The 8,842-nt window shown below is 50.2% G+C and overlaps 1 long non-coding RNA gene across 1 annotated transcript; it reads left to right on the top strand.

The window, feature by feature from the left end:
• The first annotated feature begins 4,266 nt into the window (after positions 1 to 4,266).
• Positions 4,267 to 6,796, top strand: LOC123579100. The gene is made up of 2 exons (XR_006702624.1): positions 4,267 to 4,364; positions 5,014 to 6,796. It is a non-coding gene; the product is annotated as an uncharacterized LOC123579100 (long non-coding RNA).
• The last annotated feature ends 2,046 nt before the right edge of the window (positions 6,797 to 8,842 follow it).

The following is an 8,842-nucleotide window of genomic DNA, read 5'->3' on the forward strand; positions in this document are numbered from 1 at the left end:
GAGGTTGGGGACCTTGATCACTGATACGTAAGTTGAGGAATCGGAATGTGTTAAAATTGCACCTCGACACGGAGTTGGACAGATTAATTAAAGACATGTTAGGGCTAATTTCGATTTCTAATAACCTCAAAAAAAAATAAGCAACATACACAAACTAGTAATTTTATGACATTTCAGAAAATCAGGAAAGTCAGGGACAAGGTGCTTTCTATAAATAAATAGGAGGGCTTTAAGTTTATATTGCTTTTATTTGCAAATTAATTTGAGTTTGAATATATTATGCAAATTGAAAATACAGGTAGTGCAGAGAGATTATATTCTTGGGTTCTTGTCACCTAATAAATTGCTTCTAAATCCTCCCTAATGAATTTACGCCTTGCGTCTGTACCATTTTTGAGTGCATTAGCATAAAAGTTTTACTTTAGAGTTTCCCGCGTGCTTGCAGTGGTGCGGGGCTGGTGGAGGGGACCACGGACCACGAGATCGTGACTCGAGCCGAAGTCGGACGCATAACTGACTGAGCCACCCAGGTGCCCCCTTCTTGGCTTGTTTTCGAAGCTCCCCTTTCGGCCTCGGGCTCTGCATGGCCCCTCAGTCCCCAGCCCACATTTCAGTTGCTGGGATGGTGTGGGCGCAAACAAATGGAGGGTGAATACAGGGGTGTGATTCTGAGTGTGTGAAAGGCACATCCATGTTTATAAATGGAAACTAACAGGACCAAGTATCAGCCCCGGTTTGCACTTGGTGAGACCGGAGGGAGGGGCGTCTGTTCGTGCTGACAGGTGAGGCCCCTGTGGGTCCTGTTAGCCACAACTCTGGGCTGGGGGAGCTGTAGAGACGCCAGGAAGCCTCCAGCTCGGCAGCCCCTCCCTGGGAAACGGAAACTGTTAGGAGATCAGGAAGGGGAGGTGAGGAGGTAGAAGGGAGAGCTTTAGTGTCAGGTGAATTCTGTTTCCCTGGGGTCGTGGGCTGCCGGGGGTTGGGGGCGCTTGACGGGACCCAGGACGATGCAGGGCCTCTGTGTTAGTGTTTCTGGTGGTTTTTCACTTCCAACACGTGTAGTTGGCTTCATCAATAAGCTAGGTTTCTTCTTTTTTAATAACTTTCTGGGAATTATTAACTCCAAATATAATTTGCAAAGGTAGAGTTGTAACAGGAGTGATTTGTCAGCTGTTCCACATCTTCTCAGTTTGGGATGCTTTTTTTTTTTTTTTAAGTTTATTTATTTATTTATTTTTGAGAGAGAGAGAGAGAGAGAGAGAGAAAGAGGGAGAGAGAATGAGAGAGAAAATCCCAGGCAGGCTGTAGGCTGTCAGCACAGACAGAGCCCAATGTGGGGCTCGAACGCATGAACCATGAGATCATGACCAGAAATCAGGAGTCAGACACTCAATTGACTGAGCCACCCAGGTGCCCCAAATGCTCTTTTTTTGTTTTTTGCAAGGAAGTCATCCATCATTTCCAGCAAGGCCTTGTAAGCCCTTCCCTTGTGGACCTGGTGGGGTTCCTGCGGTCCAGGGTGCATCTGTCCTTACATCAATATCGAAACAAAGCAAAACACAGTAAAATGCACTGTGTCCTCCTGGCCAGGCAGCTAATTGCACACGGCTTTCCGGGTGACTTTCGTTTCCCTTCCCTCCCATGCTGTCTGCCAGGCCAAGCTCACGGCTGAAGGGTCCTCTGGCTGCAGAGGGGACTGCTCCGTCCCCTGAGTCACATGCATGTGGGTTCCTGGCCTTGGCAAGTTGCATAACCCCTCAGAGCTTTGCTGTCCTGTTGTGTAAGCGGGAGGCAAGCCATGGCTGTGTCCCCAGCCCCGTGATAGATCACCGGGAACAGTGAGTGGCCCCATGAAGGTAATCCGTACCAGAAGTGTGTGTCTAACTCCAACCTCCTGCCCAAGCCGGGGACTTCGCTCACCTGCCAACTTGGCGGGGCTTCCTGAATCTTTCCAAACAGATCAGATGGAATGTGCCCGAACGGCCTTGCCCCTCACCAGCCTGCTCCCACCCTGCCCTCCTGGCTCCATGGCTTGTCGGCCGGGGCCCCCATCACAGGACACCACACACTGTCAAGCTTCGAAACACACCTCGGTCCCTGACAGTCCCGGGGGCTTCAAGTCCACGATCGGGGGCACTGGCAGGTTTGGAAATGCTCCTCCTGGCTTCCGGAGGGCCGCTTTCTCCTTGTGTCCCCACCTGGCCTTTCCTGGATGTGCACACCGGGAGGGAGGGAGCTCTCCAGTCTCTTCTTACGAAGGCGCTGATCCCTTCGTAAGAGGGATTTCTTCACCCTCATGAGCTCGTCTAACCTCTCAAAGACCCATCTTCCTGATAGCATCACACTGGGGCTTGGGGTTTTGGCATATGAGTGGGGGGCTGACATTCAGTCCATAACATGCAGTTTGTGGACATGGTCCCCAGGAGCAGCAGAAGACCCAAGGCAGGGGATCACCACCCCTCGTGCTCCCCTGTGTCCCCCAGGCCCCAGCCTCTATCTGGGGACAGCACCACACCCCGCCCTGCTGGCCCCGAACCGCAGCCCCTTCTCCCTCCGCCGAGAACACTGCTGGCCTCCTCGCCGGACCTCTGGCCCTGCCTGCTACCAACTGGCTTGAGCCACTGCCACGGGCGCTGGCTGCTTCCTTGCGGCTGCCGGAAGAGAGCCGGACTTGAGACTGTTGAGTCAGCTTCTTCCAGGGATCCGGACCCCCCATGGCGCCCTTATACCTCAGGGCACAGGCAGCCACCCTGCTGAGGGAGCTGGCCTCCATTAAGGCACCTGTGTCCACATGGGACGACTACTTTTGTACCTTCCTCCTCCCCTAGACTCCTTCAGGGCTGGGCCCCTGCCTCTGCAAACACACCACCATCTCGGGTGACCACCGATGAGTCCTCTCGGGCCCCTTTCCTGACTGCTCCTTCAATAGCAGGGCACAGAGGTCGCATCTCATATATACAGATGGACGGCAGGGGCTCCTGGGGGGTTCAGTCGGTTGGGCGTCCAACTCTTGATTTTGACTCAGGTCACGATCTCACTGTTCATGTGATTGAGCCCCGTGTCAGGTTCTGTGCTGACAGAGCGGACCCTGCTTGAGATTCTTTCTCTCTCCGGCCCTCCCCCACTCTCTCTCATTCTCTCTCAAAATAAGTAAGTAAATAAACATTAAAAAAAGGGATTAGGGGTGCCTGGGTGGCTCAGTGGGTTAAGCGGCCGATTTTGGCTCAGGTCACGATCTTGCGGTTAGTGAGTTTGAGCCCTGCATCAGGCTCTGTGCCGACAGCTCGGAGCCTGGAGCCTGCTTCGGATTAAGTGTCTCCCTCCCTCTGTCTCTGCTCCTTCCCCACTCACACCCTGCCTCTCTCTCTCTCTAAAAAATAAGCATTAAAAAAAAAAAAGATTAATGGTGCATTTCCACACCGAAGGATCAGAAATGGGCATCTCAGAGCTTCCTGGCCCGCGGTTGGGAGGGCTGGCTTGGATATGGGATTCACACCGCAGAGGACGGGCGGATTGCTTCTGGTGACTTCCCCTCTCGGGAGCATTGGCAGCCTGCAAACAGGGCCAGCGCAGGAACCCTGGTGGCCTGTGAGCATATGCTGGCTGGCGGCAGGGACATAAAGGATCCACTGAGATAAAACATCTAGACAGTTCAGAGCAATATTGCGACATGCACTTTTCTTCACGTATAGAATTGCATCCCTTCTGCAAATGTTTGTTTCTTTGGCCCCCAGGGCTGTAGAAAAGAAATGTGATAAAAAAAAAAAAAAAAAAAAAAAAAAAAGAGGAGAAAAGGCCTTTTTCCGCGGAGCATGTGGAAACTCCAAATTAGCATATATTTGCAATCTTAGCCCTTCTGGGATGACTTTCAGGTTACGGTGCGTCAATCCCACCTGAAGAGGAAAGCCCAGGGTACCCATCATCCCCACGGGGAGGCGGTCTTGCGAGGAGGTCCTGGGGGCACAGCATCACTGCCGCTTCCAGGTCAGCATGCCGTGTCGAGGTCATGGTGGCTGTGAGGCTGGGCTGGGGGCCAAGAGCACCTGCCAGCAAAACACGTTCCTAAGAGAAGAGCTACACCAGGCCACGGGTTGGGGGACCGAGCTGTAGCTGTTGGGACTGGTTGGGGGCACACCGCAGGGCTCCCAAGTTACAGCCCTGCCCTCCCATGGTTATTTTCTCCAGAAGGACGTGATAAGAATATGAGACATGTATCTTTTTATGTCCATTTGCTTTCCCTTCTCCTCCTTCCAAACTCAGCTCCAGATCCCGTGGCAAACAAGCAGAAAACCGTTAACCCACAATCCCTTGTGCCTTCAGGATGGACGGGATAGATGAACGTGATGTTTTTTCAACCTTTGCAGGTAAACATGTTACTGGATAACATTTTTGAGCAAAGAGAAAAAAATGGCAGGTACAGATTTATGCATCTTTTAACTATGAAACGGTTTTCCAACGAGGAGCCTCCTTTGGAGGCTTTGATTTCAAGAGACTGGAGTGTGGCTGCAGGGCCCCAAAGTCCTCAACTCCCCGTAGGGCTGAGTCTCAGCCTCCAGGGATGGCTCGGGTGGGGGGGCGCAGCCGAGGGGGCGCCGGGGGCCGTGATGTCACGTAGGCAGAGTGCATTGCTCAGCGTGGTGTTGATTGCCCATCTGAATTCTGCACTTGAGTTTGAAACGGCTGGAATTCACTTGATGTGAGGTGGCAGGGCAGCAGACGGCGGCAGCGTGGCTCAGGGGAGGTGAGCCTGGAAGGGTCAGGAGCCAGGATAGGCCACCTGCGTCCCCCTCCCCGCAGCCACCCGCTCGCTGCCCGCCCTGAGTCAGCAAAGGCAAAGGAGAGAGGGAGCAGTAGTCCAACAGATCCTTTTCTATGTCTCCCCACTTAACTGCCCTCCACCGCCATTCACATCCTTGTACGCTAGTTTCTAGAATTTTCCACGAGGCGGTGTCTCTGTGGCGGAGTCCGGTGCTTCATATCGCTTTGCGTGTGTCTTGTCCCATCTCTATTCAGGACGGAGACAATGGCAGACAGCTTCTCAGCCAGAGACACAGCTTGCAATCCCGCAGAGCCGCGAACGTGAGATTGGAGACGTGTCTAGACAGCATATTTAGACAACCAGAAAGGAAACACAGATGTCCCCGGCTCCCGATACCAGTGCTACGTGGCTCTGTGCTCTCTGCTGCATCTCCCTTCTTGATCGCCCGGGACGAGAGCCACGATACCCAGCACGCTGGAGGCACTGGATTTCTCTGCTGATCAGAGGCAGCTCTCATCCCTCACAGGACCTGCCCCGCTCCCGGGATTTAAAGGCCGTCTCCTCGTCAACCGGGCTGTTCCCGACATGTGCAAAAATCTCTCCCTTCTGGACCTCCCTGGCCAAGGACGACTTCCTTCTCTCGCCTCTTGGCAGCCCGTGCCGACCATGCCGCCCTGGGGACGGAGACCCGCAGAGAGGGGCATGCACTGAGGGTGAGCGGTGACTCCACGGACATGATACGTGGGACGGGAAAAGAGCCACGTCCTGCAAAATTGCACGAGCTACCAGGGCGCTGGCGGCCGAGATGGATCCTCTTGGGGGTTGGGTTGACTTAGAGCTGGTTGGGTTCCTGGAAAGGCCATGAGCGAGGAAGTCGATGGCCCCACAGCGGGACGAATCAGAGTCAGTCGCGCAGAGAGGGCTACATTAACCTCCTTCCTGGGTATTTTTACTCAGAGAGAACAAGTTTTCTCCAAGAAAAGCCCTGAGGACAAACCCCAAACCCCGCAAATGGATACACCCCCGGGCGGCCTCCAGTCTGACAGCCATCGCCCCCTCGGCCACACGCTGCCTCCCATCTGTCCCTCCGCAGGCCCCCCCACGGCACCTGTAGCAGAACATCAAACCCCCGCAGTCACCAAACCCTGGATTCTTAACTTTGAGAAGGAACCCGTCCAACTTGGCTGAAACTCTTCCGTGGCTGGGGAGAGAGAACAACGCCAGAAATAGAAGTCTCGAGAACTTTGGGGGATAATAAGAAGGAGGGCTACAGATGGCGAGATATTTTTCAATCCTGTGATTAATTCTTAATGAACTTTTACATTCCCGCAAACAGAACTGAATCAGCTGGTAACTCCCTCCCAGAAGAGGGGCAGGACTTCAAAGGAAAGTTGCTTTTGGCTCACAGAACAAAACAGAGCAACAATTCAAAACAAATGTTAATACAAGCAGTTCTAACTCAGACGGAGATTGAGCTCCAAAAGCTCATTTTTGGACATTTGTGAAGCCCTGCGACCACTTCCTCTGAAAGCAGACACATCCATACATCAGAGATGAGTGAGGGGGAAAAATGGTCTGTGTCTCGTTCTGTCATGGTGTTTGAAATGCTCTGGGCGCCGGCCCAGGAGCGAACCCCCCTACACACACAGGGTCTTGTGGGGAGATCCCTGAGCTTGAGATCCAGTGGCCATGACCTCGTTTTCAAGTTGGAAAAAGCACAGCCTGCAGTGGTGTGGAGGGAGGAAGTTTTGGGCTGGCCGACCCCCTCTTGAAAGTTCTTCCCCCTGAAGGGATTCTGAACTGGGACGGGACAAAGCAGGAGGTTTTAGAGTAGGTTTTCCTGATGCCTGCTGAAAAGGTATTGTGTCCATTGAATTCAATGCTAGTAAGGCAAGGACTGCCTGTGGGGCAGAGCAGTGTAGAGGATAGGACAGGTCTCCACTCCCCCATTGTCATCGCACCTGAATCCACCTGCCCTCCGGTGTTGGCTTTTGCATCCTGTTAGAAACTTGGGTCTGCCATTTCTGTACTCACATAGCTCCGTTTCCTTTTCTTGTACTCAGCAACTCAGGTGCTCTAAGAAGAGAGTACTGTGGCGTGTCTAGGGTCTCATGGTCCAAAAACTGAGGTTACTGCCAGAGACTATTACTACGGCGCCAAATAAAGGTGCTTGTCTTCAATACAAGTAGGAAAAGCAAGGAATTTAGGGCTGTGGAGGCTAGGATTTGCATCCTTGATCCCTGCTGAGGCTCTGGGAGGCAGCTGTACGTCCACATTTCTTATTGGCCAGAAGGAGATAATAATACCTACCTCTCAGGGCTCATGTGGCCCTGGGACATCGTTAAAAATTTATGTACATAATAAACGAGCGTAAAGCTTTTATCAAGAAAACTTGATTATTTAAAACGCGATTGAAAGAGTACCTATTATATTAAGACTGCACTGAAGGAGACATTGGTTTCTAACAATATGACCTTCTAAACCCAAATGTGTAACAATTATGACAGTTGCTGCTTACAGAGAGCCTAAAAGCGGCTCTAAATGCTTTATATCAGCTAACTTACTCATTTCTTACACATCAAATGAGAAAGGGAATGCCCCATCCCGACTTACAAATGACATACCTGAAGCAGGGAAGTTAGGAAACTTTCGAAGCTTTCTACACATCCTGAGGGGTGAGACTGGGCTGGAGCCAAGGCTATAAGGTTCCAGAGTCCACCCTATTAGCTGCTATGCCATACTGTCTTGCAAATCAACTAGGAAACAGATAGACATGCCGTGATATATGTTGGAATGTATAGATAAGATATCGGAAAAGCAACAGAAATTTCCGGGGGTGCTGAAGTGTGGGGCCTGAGAAGAAAGGTACAAGCAGCATCTGTTGCTAAAGCTTCTAGAAAGGATGAGAAATGGGGAGACCAGGCTGTGGGTGGGAGTGGAAGTCTGTGTAAGAAAAGCCATGGGTCTCCACAAGGTCTATGGCACCCAGTTAGGAGCCTCACAGAATTACATGGTCAGTAAAAGGGGGAGGAAGAAAAACCTGCTGATTAGTTCAGGAAGAAAAGGAGCAGCCTAGCCTGCCTTGGTCTGGGCTTTGAGAGGAAAAGAAGTACTTCCAAAGAACAGTTAATGTGGGCCAGCCTACGCGGTGAAATTTATATTACGTCTATCTGGAAGGTCCTGAACTGGCATACCAGTGGCACGCAGGCAGAATACCCCAGGCACAACCAAAAGGAAACACTGAAACCACGTCCTGGGGACTTACCTCCAACCTAGTCTGCCAAAGATTACCAGCTACAGCATCCACCCAAGATGAAGCCACAGTTCACGCACTAAGGAAGAACCTGCCACGACAGGGGTCAGAAGACACGGTCAGTCACGTGAACTGTCCCAGAGCATCAGGTGGAAGACTGCCAGGGAGTGCCTGGGAGATGACAACATTAAAAATAACCCAAGACATGAAGAGAAGGACTCAACGTGTAAGGAAGGGACAAGATACAACTGAAGACAGGGCAGACGTGAAAATCACCCAATAACTGAAATGAAAAATTGAGGAAACGGGGAGATTGTACGAAGCAGAAGAGAGCGATAATGGACTGTAGGATTGCTCTAGGGACCTACTCAACTTTACCACAAGGCTTGTTTTAGGGACTAAGTGAAACGGTATTTACAAAATGCTTAGAAAATTATAATCACAGAATAACTCTTCTTAAATAAGATTTTTTAAAACAACGCATATTATTATATATATGTGTGTAACTATATATATGTAACTATTAATAATTATGAGTATGATAATTAAATAATTAATAAATAATTAGCAATGTTATGTTATATGGGTGACATATTATATATATATATCACCCATATAACATAAAACTGTTAATTATTTATTAATTATTAAATATTAATATATACTTAGTATATATTACATATAATATATGTATCATATATAATACATATAATAATTGTATATGTAATTTCCAAAAGGAAACACATATTTCTTAACAGAAATGAGGGACCAAATTATTGTTATATATTCCAAAAGGATTTCAAGAGGAGAAAACAGAGAGAGTGGAAGAG

Source organism: Leopardus geoffroyi, chromosome A1, assembly GCF_018350155.1.
Source record: "Leopardus geoffroyi isolate Oge1 chromosome A1, O.geoffroyi_Oge1_pat1.0, whole genome shotgun sequence".
Lineage (NCBI taxonomy): Eukaryota > Metazoa > Chordata > Mammalia > Carnivora > Felidae > Leopardus > Leopardus geoffroyi.